Source organism: Solanum stenotomum, chromosome 4, assembly GCF_019186545.1.
Source record: "Solanum stenotomum isolate F172 chromosome 4, ASM1918654v1, whole genome shotgun sequence".
Taxonomy (NCBI): Eukaryota; Viridiplantae; Streptophyta; class Magnoliopsida; order Solanales; family Solanaceae; genus Solanum; species Solanum stenotomum.
In genome coordinates, this window is record NC_064285.1 from 22,695,883 (window position 1) to 22,715,715 (window position 19,833).

A 19,833-nucleotide genomic window follows, 5' to 3' on the forward strand; every position below is an offset into this window, starting at 1 on the left:
CATTTACTCTTGGGAATACTTAGTTCTCGTATATCACTTTAAAGAAAATGAATGAAAATTTAATCTTCCTCAAATTCAAATTCTCAAGTCTTAAATCAAGTTTAAAAGGTTTGCAAAAGACTTCTAAAGGGACTCGTAAGAACTTTCAAAACTTGACTCTTAGCTCTACCTTGAATTTGAACTTATGGGTTCACGGTTATGATTAATGTTATAGATGATATCTTAATGTTTAGACATAACTTAGAGTGTATAAATCAATTAGAATACATACATACGACTTGAGAGAACTCATACAGAAAGATGGACGAAAGGGTAGAAGACCTGGCGACCCTAGTGCACTGAGTGGCGCAGGGCGCCAAAACCTGAACTACGGGAAGAAGGTTGGGGTGCACTGAGTGTTGCGGATCCCCAGGAGCCAAACCACAGACCCTCTTCTCTAGTGCGGTGCACCAGCCCCCTGCCCAAAAAACCCGATGAAATTTCTTACTCGTATTTCGACCCTAATTCGACTAGAATATAATGGTTTCTTTCTCAATCACTTAGATTCGAATACCCAACTTTAGTATACATTAATCTACTCGAAACTACCCTCAATAACTCAAAATTATCTCAAGAAATCATCAATCCATCCTAATTTAAGAACGGAAAACAATACTTTTAAGAAACTAATCAAGAACTCAAATTCTACAACTTCAAGAATGAAACTTTGTTGTAAAAAACATGGTTGGCATGTGGGTGAACAAACCCAATACTATGAGAACTAACATACCTCTTGAGGATTAAACCCTTTGAGAAAATCCGCGAGAAAACATTAAGAACTTGACAAACGCTTGAATCTTCTCCTTTTTTCTCCTCTTATTGAACTCCTGAAAACCATAGCATATTTTAGCATTTGTAAAACTGAACCAAATCAGTTTAGACCCCTAAATATTACCAAATTTCGTTTTAATCTGATTTGGTAAGGAAAAGACCAAAATACCCCTCTTAAATTCGGGTAACTTTCCTTAAATAGACAGCGTGACTTCAAACAGGCAGATCTCTCTCATACAAGCTCGAAAATTAGTAAACACGGTGGCGTTGGAAAGAGGATTCCAAGACCTTTCATTTGATATCTTAAGGGCCACCAAAATCATCATGTACTGAAAGTTATGCTCGTTTGAAGTTGACGCAATACTCACAACTTAAGCAAAACTTGAAAATTTTAAGATTTGGCTATTTCCAATTTGATTCTTTCTATTTTTAGATCCTTCAAATACCGCGGTGTTACATTTTATACGTAGAGAGACTTGAACTTGAAAGAGTACTTACCACTCCACTACAATCATTAATTGTTAGTAAAACTGATTTGGCTTTTATTGAAGTGTATGTAAAAGATTATAAATTACAATACTATGTATTTGTTTTCATAAGTTATATTAATTCTATTGGAAAACTAAATGCACAGCGGTAGCATACTAGAATCATACTACTTATATTATCTTTCTAGATCACATAAAATTTTTGAAATTTAATTCAAGGATTACCTCTTCAAGCGTGAGCAGTTACCTTCAATCAAATCCATAAGCTAGAACCTTCAAATGAATCTACAAGCTAGTCAAGAAATTGGACGACAGTTCTACGGTCTTCTACAGTTATCCCAAGTTTACTTTCAAACTCTCTCTATACTTGGGGTGGGAAAGTATCATATAGAAAACTTATCTCCTTCCAAGGGTTAGAAGAATCCCTATTTATAGAGATTTCTTTCTTGTCCAAGGAGAAGGAATACCATGTCTTTCATTAGTATAGAAAGGTATGTACATCTCCCTTTCCTTAGAAAATAAAAAGTCAAGTCCTTCTCTCTTTCCTTAGAATATAAAAAGGGATATACTTCTCCCTTGTCTTAGAATAGAGAAAGATACATACTTTCTCTGTTTACTTAGAATAGAGAAAGAGAAATACTTCTCCCTTTTCCCTTTAGAATAGATTCTGAATTCTAGTTAAATATGGGCACGATAGGTACTAAAAATTAATTACTGAGGCTTCCTAGTATGGAAATAATTCCAAATAATTAATTTGAATTATTCTTACCATAATAAATTATAAATTATTCCACTAGAAATTAGTAANATAGAAAACTTATCTCCTTCCAAGGGTTAGAAGAATCCCTATTTATAGAGATTTCTTTCTTGTCCAAGGAGAAGGAATACCATGTCTTTCATTAGTATAGAAAGGTATGTACATCTCCCTTTCCTTAGAAAATAAAAAGTCAAGTCCTTCTCTCTTTCCTTAGAATATAAAAAGGGATATACTTCTCCCTTGTCTTAGAATAGAGAAAGATACATATTTTCTCTGTTTACTTAGAATAGAGAAAGAGACATACTTCTCCCTTTTCCCTTTAGAATAGATTCTGAATTCTAGTTAAATATGGGCACGATAGGTACTAAAAAATTAATTACTGAGGCTTCCTAGTATGGAAACAATTCCAAATAATTAATTTGAAGTATTCTTACCATAATAAATTATAAATTATTCCACTAGAAATTCGTAATTGCACTCCTCTATTTATATTTTGAAATTTCCCATTAAACACATATTTAATTCTCCATGTTAAGATTACAGATACTTATCAATAAATTAAATTACTTACGAACTTAATTCAATGATCAATTTCCTTTAGGGCACTGCTTAACTTATTTCATGTGCCGAATTCGTAAACCCACTTGCAATGTTTGACACGATGAAACCTTTGAAGCTGTTCAAACAAGGCATATCATCAATCTCTATATTGAGACATGGATTTCACCAACTAACTTATTAAATCAACAATATATATTATCATCATCCAATCTACCATGAATATTGACCCATCTTAGAATCTCACTATCAAAATAATAATTAACATATACATATCATAATAATTACATGAGGATTAAGAATATAAGTACATTTAATAGTTTAGAGAATATGCTTTTGTCAGTCAGTCTAAATCAATTATCTCTACTGGTCCCGTTAAATACATACAAAATACACTAGCACAATAAGTTGGAACTATACCATTCCCATAATCAAGATAAACTACATATAATCATGTGCTACAATCGTACTGATGGAATGTCCAATTCCTATCTTAGATTGTGAAAAAAAAACTTTAGACTTATAAGAACCGATGATTTAATCCTTTGTGTAAAACCTTAAACTCTATACACTAAAGCATCTACTATATAAGTAAACAAACATCATAACTAAATATATGACCTAGTATAATGAATAAATAATTATTCTATAATAAATATTATATCTAAATACGTGGTTAATAGTATACATCCCAACAATCTCCCACTTAGAGTTTTAACCATCACGATTGTTATAATGTACTATATCTAAATGCATGATTAATAGTATATATACCCTAACAATCTCCAACTAAGATATTTAATCTAGAAAATTGTTAGAATACTATTTCTAAACACATGATTAACAATATATACCCTAACAATCTCCCACTTAGACTGTTAGCAATGCATTTACAACTTTCACAGATATTCCTTTTATATTTATTATTTGTTTTCTTATGCAACTTCGTCTAGTAATACTGAGTCGTAACTTATCGATTTTGTATTAGATCTTCGGAGGTCTTATCATGAAACCTTTCAAAATTTTACTTCTTTACATGAGTTCTATCATGAAGTCCTGTTAAATATACAAAACCAATCAATCTTCGTTATGATTCTCCCACTACGATTAAGTATTATTACAATAGTCAAATTTTTATGTTCTTGAGTCTTAATATTTTCCTCAAAACCTTTTGGTAATGAAATATTAACAACTTTTTCATGTAGTGTTCTTTAATTTGCCCAACATCACTTTCACTACTTGAGGTAGTAGTATTGTTATGTCTACTAACATTTTTCCGACTACGTAAATGCAATGGATGTCAATTCTGACATACTAGTTAGATGTTCTTGAGTGCATGAATTTACAACTGACACATTTGTTATTTCTTTGTTCATTTCCTGTAAAATTAGTTTACTTCTAGGAACATGGATTACTAAATAGTCCTTTTCTAGAAATCTGACAGTTGCGTTAACAATTGGTTTATTTTCTTTAGGAAAATAAAATAAACCTTCTTTCATTCTTTTTGGATATCCAATTAATACACACATTTCATTCCTGATTGGATAGGAATTGAATTCAAATGTGATGTATAGTTCGTAGAACATGTCCCAAAAGAAACAAAACAACCATGAATAAACCAATTATTAATCTTATCATCTTCATAAAACACTATTTCTTTTCTCTTTTACACCAATCTATTCTAGAGTGTCTGGTGTAGACAATTGAAATGTAATTATTCAATCAAATAAATGACTCATCAGCTCTACAGAGAGGCATATGTCACTACAATCAAAATGCAGTGACTTCATATAATTTTCATGATGCTATTTTCTTTGGTCTTAAAATTTTGAGTTTATCAAAACAATTAGACTTACAAAACATAAAAAATATATATTCATATCATGAGTAACCTTATGAAAATATCAGAATAATCAAATTCACCTCTTGCCTGAATGATCATTTACCACACAAATCCAAATAGATTAATTCTAACTTATCACTTCCTTTAATTCCTTTTTGAGAGGAAAGGTATCTTAATCTTTTTTGTTTCTAAACACGACTCACAAGTTGGAAGTCACTTCACTTTCAGTGAACCATTATGTCCATTCTTTAACCAACTTCAAAGTTCTATCCAAAATAAATGACGTAGATGCTAGTGTACATATAAGTTTCATTCAATTCAAAAGATATTATCTATTTTGAGATAGATTAAAATTCAATTCATGAGAAAAAAAATGCATGCATCAATATACAATAAGGGATAACATATTTATCAAACTCAAAAGAGTTACATGAAAAATATATTAAATGTCTATCTCTTATTTAGATAGAAGCCGAAAATAATTTCATCTAACATGTACATATATAATGCATTTTCTTTTTGAATTAATATCTTATTTCTATCGAAATAAATAGTGGAGTAGTATTAAGTGAATCCGTAAAGCCTATTGAGAATTTGAGATATAATTCATTAAATAGATCATAATATATTGAATAATCATAAATAACAAAATTCAGGGCTCATTTGTACATATATATACATGCATCTCAAATAGCCAATCGAATGAGATTGGAGAACTACTAATGCAACACACATATACAATGACTGATATTCACTCCATAAACTTACACAAATCTAACTCAGATGGAGAGTCTACTGTTAGGAGAGCTAATACAAATGATCAGAACTAGGGATTAAATACACAGTGACTTGTATTAATTTCATCCGATATGGAGGAAGGTCTAAGCTAGCACATGAAAATAACACTTCACTACTATTTAATCTTGGTAATCAAGGGGGGAATCCCTATAACCAAATATGACCAAAAACTCATACAACGATAAAAAAGGAAATATTTCTTACTAGGTCATTCTTGTGAATTTACCAAATTTCAAATCAATCAAGGTCCTTTTTTTCGAATCCAAAAAATATGATCAATTTGGTTGAAAACGTTATTTGGCCAAGATAGAATTTAATTGTTTTCCGTTCTGAAATTCCTATCACATATCAACATTTATGAAATAGATACACGAATCAAGAACAAAGAACAAAATTCAAAAACCATTTACATTATCTGAATACTATTTTTTTTAATTAAAAAAACATGTTTTTGTTCACATTGAACATTAAAAGTCAAAACACATCTCTTGGATATCCATTCATCTTGAGGGATAAATTTTGATGAAAAATAACTACTCATGCAACATAGATATGTAATTTCAGATATTCACTATAACAAATTTAGAACAAAAGCTAACTCAGATGGAGAGTACTATATGTTGTTTTATGCCAAGTGAATATCATTGTCCATAGATCATTGATCCAATCAAATATTACTCAAGTAGGGAGAGTTAATATAGATCATCAAAACTAGAGACTAAATTTTAATGACTTAAATTAATTTCATCCAATATGGATGAAGGTCTAAGCCAATAGATGAACTTAATACTTCACTAAAATTTAGTTATAAAGACTATAGAGAATAATCTCTATCACCACTGTATCATAAGTGAGTAATTTTCAATAAAAATGATTTTCAAGATACAATTTTTTTTAATCAAAAAACATCATCTGAACAAACTCAAATTACAAATACTTTGTATAACAATGAGTATTGTTAATTTGATTGCTTGTGATAAGCCTCTTGAATATCTATTCAATCAGATTTCAAAAATAATGTTTATCTCTGAGGCTATGATCAAATTCAAATTCAAACAATTTAAGAAAAATAATCCGATCCATATTCTTATCATATATCAATTCATGTTAACTCATCACGTGTAATCATGTACCACATTTAACATAAATAAAACTGATCTAAAGGATTGTATTCATACTAAATCATATTTTAATTCCAAAGAGCAACTTAAAAACCATTTTAAGGGCCTCAAAACTATAACCACATAGAAATGAGTATTTTTTACTAATCTGTCACCAATGAACTTACCAAATTTCAGGTCAATTGGACTCTATAAAAAATATTTTCAAAGATATGACCAAATTGAAATTCAAGTGGTTTAAGTATCTTTAGGAATTAAAAAAAAATGACTTTATCATATTCATATCAAATTTTAATCCGACAAACTACCTAAAACCCATCTAAATAATTTTCTATGGAACCATCAAATTTCAAGTCAATCACAAATCAAAAAATTCATGACCACATAAACTATGAGCAAATTTGAAAAAAAAAAACATTTTAGACACAGTTAAAGATTAAAATAACATGATTCGGATTTTCATTCTCTTATTATAATTATCTAATGAGCATGAAATATATGTTGTGTCCTTCCTTTGGCTAAGGCACTCAATACCTTCTTATAACAAATTATTCTCTAAATTAATACACTTGAGAATCCAAGATATTATGTTTCTCTCTTTTGATTGAAAACCTCGATATCTCTTCTCATTAATTAATTAAGCATTACTAGTATTTTATGGTAAATCACCATTTACGTAAATAAATATTTACCACTAATATTCACTTAGAATAATTTATACTTGATGAATTGAGGTTGTTCTAATGAATCAAATACATATATCATTTTAGTGAATCCTATTTATTAATCATAATTCTCAATTCATCTGTTACAAAAAATATTATCACATGTATATTGTCTAATGAATTTTCAACGATTTCAAATAAATAAATCACTTAAGTGATAACTATTTATTGACAAAAAAAATCTTAATTTATACAGATAAATGAATAACATGCTCAAATAATTATTGAACAAAAAGAAAAATAATAATCCAATTGACCTGAATAGTGACTGCCACTGCCGCCTTATAAGTTTTGGAATCAACAATCAATTAAAAACAAATATCATAAAGTTAAAAAATATTTCACAATCCAGTCAATGATAATTTGTTCATCATCAACCTCTATGATTCCCTATCTTATCAAGATTTGCAAATTTGATGGATCAATAAAAAACAACCCTAAAAAATTACAACTAGCCGCTGATAAAAAATTTTATTACATGTGCAGAAGTTCTTACTTTGGTTTATTAAATTAAAAATATCCATTGAACTTTAACTTTTATTTTAACTGAGGAAAATTTTTCAATTTGTGTTCCATTAGTATAAAAATAAAGAACTTCGAATAATCATTAGGACAATTGTTTGTTATTGTTGTCCATTCCCACGTGAATGTGAAAAACTGTTGCCAATACGTTTTGCCCTCTTGACCTTCTCACAATTTAAGTATGTATGTACTTTATCCAACAAATCAACAAACTTCAAGTTTTATCTGATTCGTTCTTTTTGTGTTAAAATTATATTTACCAAATACTAATCATATATAAATGGCTCTTGATGCCAATTGTTGGAAAACTATATGCACATTAGAAGCATACCAGAATAATACTACTGACATGAATAATAGACAATACATAGTTTATGCTAGAGCATATACAATCATTCTAGATCACTTAAACTTTTTGAAATTTAATTCAAGGATTACCTCTTCAAGCGTGAGCAAATACCTTCAATCAAATCCACAAGCTAGAACCTTCAAACGAATCCACAAGCTAGTCCAAAAATTAGACGGCAGTTCAGCGGTCTTCTACAGTGATCCCAAGTTTACATCCGAACTCTCTCAATACTTGGGTGGGAAAGTATCATATGGAAAACTTATCTCATTTCAAGGGTTATAAGAATATCTATTTATATATATTTCTTTCTGGTCCAAGGGGAAGTAATACCATGTATTTCATTAGAATATAAAGACATGTACATCTCCTTTTCCCTAGAAAAGAGAAAGTCATGTCCTTCTCCCTTTCCTTAGAATATAAAAACTGATATACCTCTCCCTTGCCTTAGAATAGAGAAAGATACATACTTCTCTATTTACTTAGAATAGAGGAAGACACATACTTCTCCCTTTTCCCTTTAGAATAGATTCATAGTTCTAGTTAAATATGAGCATGGTAGGGACCACATATTTAATAACTGATGCTTCCTATTATGGAATAATTCCAAATAACTACTTTGAATTATTCTTACCATAATAAATTACAAATTATTTCACCAGAAATTCGTAATTGCACTCCACTATTTATATTTCAAAATTCCCCATTAAAAACATATGTAATTCCCCATGTTAATATTACAGATACGAATCAATAAATTAAATTACTGACGAACTTAATTTAATGATCAATTTCCTTTAGAGCACTGCTTAACTTATTTCTTGTGCCGGATTCATAAATCCACTTATAAGGTTTGATACGATCAAAAATTTTAAGCTTTTCAAAAGAGGCATATCATCAATATCTATATCGAGACACGGACTTCGTCAACTAACTTATTGTTTTACCAATATATATATATATATATATTATCATCATCCAATATACGTGGAATATTGACCCATCTTAGAATCTTACCTTTTAATAAATCAAAATGATAATTAACATATACAGATCATAATAGTTATATGAAGATAAATAATATAAGTACATTTAATTATTTAGATAATATGCTTTTGTCAGCCAGTCTAAAGTAACTATCTTGTCACTCCCCGAGCCTACACCCCAGACGTGGCTGACACATGAGAACCATTGTTGACCCCAAGTGAACCCTTGGTCTGGCTTACTTACTCAGCGGAAGACTATATGCATATTTATAATGATCAAAACTTAGAATGTTTAAAAGTCAATATTCAACTTGGCCAAAATGGCAACCTCAAGTCTAAAAAATATAAGATAATAATAAAGTTGTGAAAAATAGATTTAACTAAATGACTGTCTATCTATGAAGCCTCTACACAACTGAGATGAATGTCCGGACAGCCCACGACATCCTAATGAACTAATAATAAAACTGAAAGCAATAAAAGGAGTCCTCCAAAATGAAAAGAGGCTGACCAACTAACTCTGGAGTGCTCACTAGATCAACGATGTGCTGGATGCCGATCCTAGTTACCTGTGTTTGCATCATAATAAGATGCAGGACAACAGGCGTCAGTACATTAAATGTACGAGTATGCTAGTTGGAATGCTAAACACAACATAGGCTTGAATGAAATCTGAAGAACTTACTTGGGTCAACTCAATTCAACATAATTGAACTCAATTCAATATAAAGAAGTTGAAAACAAGTGCAATATAACGAAAAGTTGTTTAAAACATGATGTTAACTCTGTGTGTATGCAAAGATACGCTATAACTCTGAAAATGTATGTAAAAATACAATAAACTGCTTATATAAGTATATAATTACTTCTGTGGGAGTTAATCTAACCAATAACCATCAAGTATGAGCTATTATGATGATACATCATTTTTCCTCACGCTGCGAGGGCCATCGTCTACCTTGCCGAGGGTATAGAACTTGAACTACTAAGTGAATTCACTAGTCTATGCTAAAAAGTACTAAAGGAATCATCTAAAAAGTATGACCCTTTTCTATCCATGGTGGCTACATGGTTTATGGGGGCTGTGAGTTGTATGAACTCTTCCCCATATTAGTGCTCAATACTACTCCCAAAAATAATATAATATTATCTCTTATGTTTAAAAATATACTTCTTTTTGTGATTTGAGATTAGTGCTAAAAAACTTAGCTCAAAGGCTATCTTGGAAATCAAAGTTGCCTCTACTGCTTCATTTAGAAAGCGATTACTCTTTTCTGAAACTAGCCCGAAGGATCTTTGGAAATCGAGGTTTCCTTTCTTGTTTAAATGTGAAAACATTTTAACTCTTTGGGAATAAATAGTCCCCATATACTTTTGAAGAAATGAACTTGAAGCTTTAATCTTTACTCTTTAATTAACTTGAACTTTAAACAAAGTTAAAACATTTGGAAAGGACTTTTGGAAAACTCTAAGAACTTTTCTTGACTTTAATCTTTAATGCTCTTTACTTGAATCTTAACTGAGCCTTCAATTTAATTATGGATTCAAGGATTGTGATTTGTGATTGGAAAGATCTCATGATGTCTAGGAATGATTTTAGATGGCTAAACATGAGAAAAGACCAAAAATCAATATTTAATTTGAGGGTGGGTCCACGACACAGATACATACTTAATTTTTGGTTTCGAAAACAACTTTTGAGGCAGAACGTTTCGTGATCGCTCCTCTCCGCTCAACAATTTTTCTTAGCTCTGGGGAGTGGGTCTGCGACGTGGAGGCATGTCGAGATTTCGATCGACGAAATTTCTTCTTCATTTTTCAGCTCTAAACCCTCTAAATTCCATGGGGTCTTTCCCGAAACACTTAAAATTGATTAAATGCTCAAAGTATATCAGATTCTACTCAAAACCAAACCTAAAATCACGGATTCAGATCAAATAACTCCTCAACGATTTCAACAAATCAATAATTTAATAGAACTTTAACAAACCATCAAGAACTCAATTTCTAAGCTTTCAAGAACTTAAATTTGCTGAAATAAATCATGATTGGCACGTGGGTGAATTAACCCAACACTATGTGATCTCACTTAACTTGTAGGGATCACCCCTGACGAAATCCACAAGCTAATCTCGACGAATCTTGAACGATTCTTAAACTTTCTTTTCCTTTCTCATTTCTCCAAGCCCTAGTATGAAATTCACTTTTCTAAAACTGACTAAAATCTGACTTTACCCCAATTAAACTCCTCAAAACGAATTAATTATGTTGGATAAGGAAAAGACGAAACTACCCTTCAAAAATTTGGATTTGGACTTTCCTAATTCCAACAACCCAATTTTCAAAGGGCATAACTCACTCATACGAACTCAGAATCACACAAACTCAGCGGCGTTAGAAAGATCATTCCAAGGTCTTTTCTACCATATCTTGAAGTACCTTATGACCATTTGAAGTTGGCCAAAACTCAACTTTTCGTAACTTAAACAAACTTCCAAATTTTCATTATTTCCAAAAATGACTATTTCCAGTTCTTAGCTTCTTCCTAGATATTTCAAATTGCGAGATGTTACAATATCTCCCCCTTGGGAGCATTCTTCCTCGAATGAGATTACACTTTCTAGGCTAAGGGTGGGAACATTAGGTTCAAACACCCAACAAGCAAATGTAACGAACAACATGCTCACTCATAATTTAAAGAGTACTAAGAAGAGAATTAGTACCTTTGTCTGCATTTTCTCTAGACTCAAAGAGATGTGGATATCTCTTCTTCATGTCCTATTCAACTTCCCAGGTAGCTTCCTCAACGAATGAATCCCTCCAAAGGACTATGACTCATGCTACCTCTTTTGTTCTCAACTTGCGAATTTGGCGATCTAGAATCTGAACAGGAATCTCCTCATAAGATAAGCTATTCTTGATCCCAATATTTTCAGTTGATATGATCAATGAAGGATCACCCATGCACTTCTTCAACATGGAGATGTGAAACACCGGATGAACCGTGGCTAACTCTTGGGGTAGCTCCAACTCATAATCTACATTGCCAATCCTCTTGGATATTCGATAAGGTCCAATATACCGGGGACTAAGTTTACCCTTCTTACCAAACCTCATAAAAACCTTCATGGGTGAAACTTTATGATATACCCAATCTTCTACTTCGAACTCTAATGCCCTTCTCCTAACATCAGTGTAGGATTTCTGACCACTCTGTGCCATTTTCAACCTCTCTTGAATCACTTTTACCTTCTCCATAGCTTGATGAACTAGATCTGGTCCTATCAACCCTGCTTCACCAACTTCAACCATCCAATAGGAAATCTGCATCTTCTCCCATGAAGAGCTTCATATGGATCCATCTGGATGCTAGAGTGGTAACTATTATTGTATTCAAATTCAATAAGGGGTAGGTGATCATCCCAATTACCTTTAAAATCAATCACACAAGCCCTCAACATATCCTCTAAGGTCTAAATAGTGCTCTCTGCTTGGCCATATGTCTGAGGATGAAAGGAAATACTTAAGTTTACCTTTGAACCCAAGTTTTTCTGGAATGACTTCCAAAACTGTGCAGTAAATTGAGCACCCCTATCTGATATAATCGAAACACGGACTCCATGAAGTCTTACCACCTCCACCTCCTGAATATATAACCTGTCATAATCCTCTGCTGAATGGGTGGTCTTTACCGGCAAAAAGTGGGCTGATTTTGTCATTCTGTTTACAATTGCCCAAATAGAATCATGTTGCCTGCGAGACCTTGGTAAACCTGTGATGAAGTCCATATTAATCATCTCCCACTTCCATTCTAGAATTTCAAAATTCTTAGCCAAACCACCGGGCCTTTGGTGCTCTACTTTAACTTGTTGGCATTTGGGCACTTAGCAACAAATTCTGTAATGCGCTTCTTCATACTATTCCACCAATACACCTCTTTCAAATCACGATACATCTTTGTGGAACCCGGATGAATGGAATATCTAGAGCTATGAGCCTTCTCCATGATCCTCTCTTGGAGTCCATTCACCATTGGTACACACAATCTACCTTGATATCTTAGTACGCCATCTCCCCTTTGTTCAAAAGCTAATATGTTTTGCTTATGAGCATTTGCCTTTAATTCAAGCAAAATAGGGTCTTGGTCTTGCTTGCCTTTTACTTTTGACACTAATGATGATTCAACCACATTCATCACCACTACTCCTTCTTCTGTGGAATCCATAAGTCTGACTCCCAGGCGTGCAAGTCTATGCACATTTTTTGCTAACTCTCTCTTTTCTTCCTCAACATGGGCAGTACAACCCATAGACAACGTGATTAAAGCATCAGCAACAAGATTAGCCTTACATGGGTGGTAAAGAATACTCATGTCATAATCCTTTAGTAATTCTAACCACCTCCTCTGTCTTAGATTGAACTCTTTCTTAGTAAACACTTACTGAAGGCTATTGTGATCGGTGAACACATCCACATGAACACCATAAAGGTAATGACACCATATTTCAAAGCAAATACTACATCAGCCAATTCTAAATCATGTGTTGGGTAGTTCTTCTCATAAACTTTCAACTGTATGGATTGAAATTTTATATAATGACCAATTTGGTATGATCATGTCATAATCTTAATATTTCTTCTTATTCTTCTTTACTTATAATTAGATAATATTATTTTATTCTTTGTAGTATCTTTTTATAGTAGCTCTATCTCGTATTCTACTTTTCTTGCAGTTTAATCATACAATTTCTTTTATGTATCACATAATGTAATAACGGAGAACAGTACAATCCATCCAAATGTTGTATTCAACAAAATACAATACAACATTTCCTCTTATTTAATTATTTTTAGTCTGACTTTTTTTCATAAAGATCATACTTTTGGAGTTTGTGATACGCTTAAGTTACACCTCCCTAAAGAAGCATAAATGATCGTTACCAGGTAGAGAACCCAACTTGTAAGTTGGGGTCAATCCAACGAGGAAACTGGTTTAGACTTAACTTTAACTTATACTTATATTTGTTTAGTCAAAGTACTTCCAGAAAAAAGTAATAAAAGGGGGGAGGGGGTTTGTGAAACAAATTTTAAGAATTCAGTAAGTAATCAGTAAAAAAAAAGTCAATTTCGGTTGTTATCAAGATGAGAAAATTAACTAGGGTATTCGTGTTCCCCACAAGTTCATAACGTAGTAATCCTAGTAATAGCAATCCTTTCCTAGTGTACTACATGCAAAGTGATAAGTTAGGTATCTCTAAATCGTTGGTCCGACATCTAGAGACTTTCACCCCGCACCTTAGTCCGGCTACGTGTGTATAATTTACTAACCCTTACCTTTACCTCATATAAGACATCATAATCGATGTTTGGCTTAGTTATTACTTTGCACCAATCGACACTAGCCTATTAGATAGTATCACACTAAATCTATGTTGATCATTTTTTTCTTGTTGATTACCTCATTGGTCCGGTAAGTAGCAACAAGGTAAGTTCTAACGAGTGCACTTGTTAAAAGCACTTCTAAACAAAAGAATTATCAATACTTGCAAAACACTATTCAAAGATTACTTATTTACTATTCATACTTTGTTAGTTGCTCATGCTTCCAACAACCTTAGTTGTGGGGTTTAGTTACCTATAATCATATGAACACAATTCATTGTTTTAGATGAAAGAATTATGAACTTAAATAATATGAATAATAACCCAGAAATTCTACTTGAATTGCAAGACACAAATCTTCACAATGAACCTAGGAAATTAATAATTACTAAAGTTGTCAGTTAATCTCCAAGTCAAGAACTAGAATAAAAGTAATAAAATCCAACCACAAAAATGAGGTCTACATGCCCTATTTATAGAAAACAAGTCCTAAATAAAAAGGGAAACAAATTAAACAAAGTTTGTTCAGGCACGTGTCTTCATTCCACGAGACCAACTCACGGACCGTCAATGGATCTACGGTCCGTGAGTCCCTTCCAACAGCCAAGACTTAGAAAGTATTTCAACTTCAAATAATCAACATCTCTGAAGCAAACGACGGAGCTGCAGTACGGACCGTAGATCGATCTATGGTCCGTCAATCCGCTTCCGTAGCTCCACACTTAAAAACTTCAAAAAATTAGGTACTGGAACCCTCACAGTATCAATCTACGGATCAACAATACGGTCTGTAGATCAATCTACGGACCGTAAGTGGCCTCCGTGGTTCCACAGTCTATCAGATTTCCCTGATTTGTCTTTCATGCCTTGCCTGCTGATCTACGACCATCACCTACGGAGCATCACTAGACCTATGGTCTGTAGATCACCTCCGTATATGCCCTTTCTGCAGTTATTTCAACTGTCCCTTTACTTCCCTGCCTAAACGTCTTTCCTGCAAAATATGATAAAAACCAATCCGAAAAGGCCCTAGACACACACAACTTGCAAGTGAAATGTATTAGAAATACTGTAAACTAACGGTATATCAACACCCTCTACTTAAATTCGTTGTTTGTCCTCAGGGGATGCACTAAGACTCTAAACGACACTTGTATAGAAACAAGCATTTCAAACCCAAGCAATCACATGGATTTCTACCCCACTCTCTTTGTGGGTACAAAATTTGTTCTCTTAGACTCAATAATCTAATTCATGCGGATCAAACCATGACAACGATTGACTAACCAACACACAACATACACTGTTTCACTATCACCAAGGTACCAACTCTCCGATAATGTACTAAGTTCCCTTACTTCAAACGAAATCCCTTTTTTTTTGCACAATGACTTATGAATTTGAGTACAAATATTCATTCAACACTCACACTCAGAAATAACTTCAACTATAGTTAGTGCTTAGTACCATAGGCTTGCCCTTATTTTCACTGCTTAGACTCTCCAAACTAGATTCTACGATCACTATAGGACTTTCTTGGCTTGTAACGTAGGCTCGGGGTCAGGTGTGGTATATTTTGGGTAGTTATTAGTTACTTTCTGCCCTCCTTGACATTACAATAGGCTTTTAACCTCTTTTTGCCCTATTTTTGCCATCCTACCATTTTACCTTCTTTCCCTTGATTTTTTTCAACCACGGATGTGACTTTAGACCTTGTAGCTCTTTTTACTTTTATTTTATTTTTTTCTTTTAGCTTTCAACATGTCACATCCTTTCTTCTCTTTTTCAACATCAAACTCTTTTCATACCCATTTTTCTTTCGGTTTCCTCTTTCATAGCCACCCTCAACTTATGGATTTTTCATTGGTTGAGGTGCACAATACCCGATGTCGGGTCAGGGCCAAGATTGAAGTTACTTTTTACATTAGCCACCCTCAACTTAGGCTTTTAGCCTAGGTCGAGGTGCACATGTCCAAGGACAGACCAGGGCTAACCTAGTCGATTATAGAAAGGTGAGTTCGGGGTTTAGAAAGAAATGGTATTATTTTAGGCTCAAAGTATTTGGATCAACGGGAGCATTTGTTTCATTTGGTTGGATCCTTCTTTTAGGCAATTTGCGTACTTATCAGAACAATGGCCTATGATCACTTCCTAACCTCTAGATTGAATTGTCTTAGCAGCATAAATCGAGCAAGTTCTAGTTTTGCACAAAAACTGTTTGAACACTAAACTATTCTCACACTCTTGGCACATAGTTTCATTATCAGATTATCAGATTACCTAGTTCAAGTTTCAGCCTAAGTCATGCCATCAAGTTTATTCATTATCATGTCATACACAGAGCCAACACATTCAACTAATCGTAGCCTAAAAATTCTAGCACACATCACAAAATCTGACGGGTATCATTTTTTTTCATTTGTTTTAAGCCATCATGCTTCTTTCTATTTCATGCTTCTACACATACGATCCTAACACATGACGGTTCAACATAAATTAAATAGTCTCTTGGGAAAAAGAACACAGGCAAGAAAACCCCATGAGAGGATCTATGAGTTGGATTACTCAGACTTCACCCTATCACTCACAATCCATTTACCCCACCATAAACAAAAATAGATGTGATTGTCCCCAATGCATACCAAAGCAGAAAAAGAAAGCGGATTGGGTGAAGCAAACCTGTGGCGCATAGCACCGGTGAATCATCAACAAGCGGGTGGATCTAATTTCCCAGAGCCCGTAGAACAATAGTTGGGTCACCCTCAGTAATGCCCACATCATCCATCATAGCACCTTCAGTAGTGCTTTCTATCACTCTCACCGCACCATCAGTGGTGCTCACAACGTCTCTCACAACAGGCAGGACTTCTACAACTGGGGCAGAATTCGATGCCCCTCCAATACTCTCACGCACCCTCCGCTAGCCCAAATCTTCATCTAAAATCGAAGCCTGCTAGCCTCCTTCTCCTGCCTACGCTGTCTCTTCTGAGCTTTTTCCTCCTCATTGCGACTAGAACAGTGCCTCTTACCTTTGGTATGTGTAGGCGCAGACTCCTCCTCGGTGGTCCCACTGAATAAAGCATCCAGCACCGTATCATCAGCTAGTGCAGTAGGTGCATCCAGAGGCTCAACTATCGGAGTGGCAAGAATGGCATCAATGTCGGCCCGGAGACTGGCTAATTCAGCCTGAAAAAAGGATAGATCTATGGTCGGGGTTGGTCGCTCCTGGACTCGCAATTCAAAAGCATCAAGATGCTTATTAACAGCCTGAACCTTCCGGTCCTGCATGCCCTCCATTCTTCAGTCCATTCTGGCCTTGGACTTGGCTATAGACTTTTGCATCCAACGCTGGATGTGATGCAGCAATGTGGCCATTTGAGCTTCTAATTTCTGTACTCAGGCCAACGGGAGAACAGTAGCTCCTTACTGTGGTGTGGACCGGGATGAACTAGGAGCCATGCTAGCGGCCTGGGAAGAGGAGGCTAGGACAGTATCAGAGTGATCAGGTATAATGGGGTCACCGCCCTGTGTCTGCCCAACCATGTCTGCAAGATCTGCACTCAAGGAAGGTACCTCAATCTGGGGATCTCTGCGAGGTGTCGCCACATTTACCTCATCTTGGATAAGGCCTATATCCAAAGCTCCGATAGGGTGGATCAACCTATCACAATGCCAGATCGGCACTCCAGAGTCCCTGCATAATTGGAAATCAAACATGGAATTGGGTAAGTAGTGGAGGTTTTGAATACCCTCTCGTGAATCTCTACGAGCAGCATGCGGGCAAAGTCAATCTCCACTCCTACTACTAGTGCTGCAATCATGACCGATCTTTCCCAAGTGAGTTGGTTATCAAATTATGTAGGTGACACCCTGTTACGCACCAACAACCAGAAGAACTTGGCCATAAAATTTAATATGGCCTTTTGGATTCCCAACGGTGGTATGGTGACCCACTCCGCACGCTCGCCATCAGTAATAATGTACTTAGCCAACCATAGTATAACAACCTCTCACTGCTCAACGTTCCTCTGAAAAGTACCGCTCCGCACAATGTCCCATCTATAATTAAACTCTGCTGTGTTTAGTGACCAAGTGTGACCTATGGTAGGCCCATAGAGAAAGCGGTTGATGGTAGCTTGAGATATGTCTATTGGACAACCTCGGACCATAGTGGACGTGAGAGGATCTTGGGCTAAGGGCGTTGATTTCTTGGAGATCGACCCACAAAGAGTGGCAGCATAGGACGCGTAGAACTCCCGCACAATCTCCTCGGTATAAGTCCCTGGGTCTTGAGCCATCCAGTCACACTTGTGAAGGTTGAAAAGCCGGTGAATGTCGAGGACAGTGTGCCAGCTCCCTGTGAGGACTCTGCGCTCCTCTGTAACAATTCGGGCCATCTTCTCTTTATCATTAATCATCTTGGCATCTCGATAGATTTGCCATTGGCCCTCAACACACATCTGTTTGGCTCACCGGCCACTAGAGTAGGGTTATCAATCCTTGGTATGGGTATGGATTCTGAGCTAGTGGCCTCATCAGATGACGCTACTTGTTCATTCTGGCTGGACCCTGTGGCTGACTTGGCGTTGGACCCCGAAGCATGGGCAGACTTGGACCCTGAAGCATAGCTGGACTCAGAGCCCGAAGCATGGGTAGACTCGCAACCAGATGCAGGCCCAGTAGCTGAACTGGAAGCAACCCCAGTTGGTGACCCGATCAGTATGTGCTCCTCATCAATTGGGAGACAATGACTACGTCGGGAACCACCTTTCGGGGTGCCTATGGTGGCTTGGGGTGTAGTGGGAGAAGTCCTTGTGTTGGGAGGAACGTATGATGGATCTCGTTCCGTGTCTGTGTCCTCATCGATTAACCTGAAGCTAGGAGCAATAGATTTGGACTTGGCCTGTTTTGAGTAGGTGACTAGTTTCTTGGGTGCCATCGTACCTGTGGAAGTGATATTAGTGCCAAAACTAAATCTAAACAAATAAAAACAAAACTTTAGAACTATAAATGAACAGTAACAAAGTCCCAAGAAAATTTGAGATAGAGGCTGCAGTGATCATCCATGGAGGGCACCTACGGTCCATAGACTGATCCACGGTCCGTGGAGCCCTTTCGTAAATCAGTAAACCAACAATATTAGTCGCAGATGGAAACCACGGATTTACAGAACAGTCTGTAGATTGATCTACGGACCGTAGTCCACATCCGTGGTTTCACACTTGGTGAAATTTTCAAGAGCATCCACCCACGAACCCAATCTACGGTCTGGAGACGGGGTATCGTGGATGGGATCTGTGCCAAGTTTTAGCCATTCTTAATTTTCAATTCCACATTTTAGACCATTTTCAACAATATCCTAGTCTAACCATGCATTTCAACATTGAATCATTCCAGTTTGTCATTTTCAGGATTCCGATTATTCATTTTAACAATTATTTAAGACAAACTTTGGAACCCTAAGTCGAAACTTACATGTAGACTTATAATCACATAC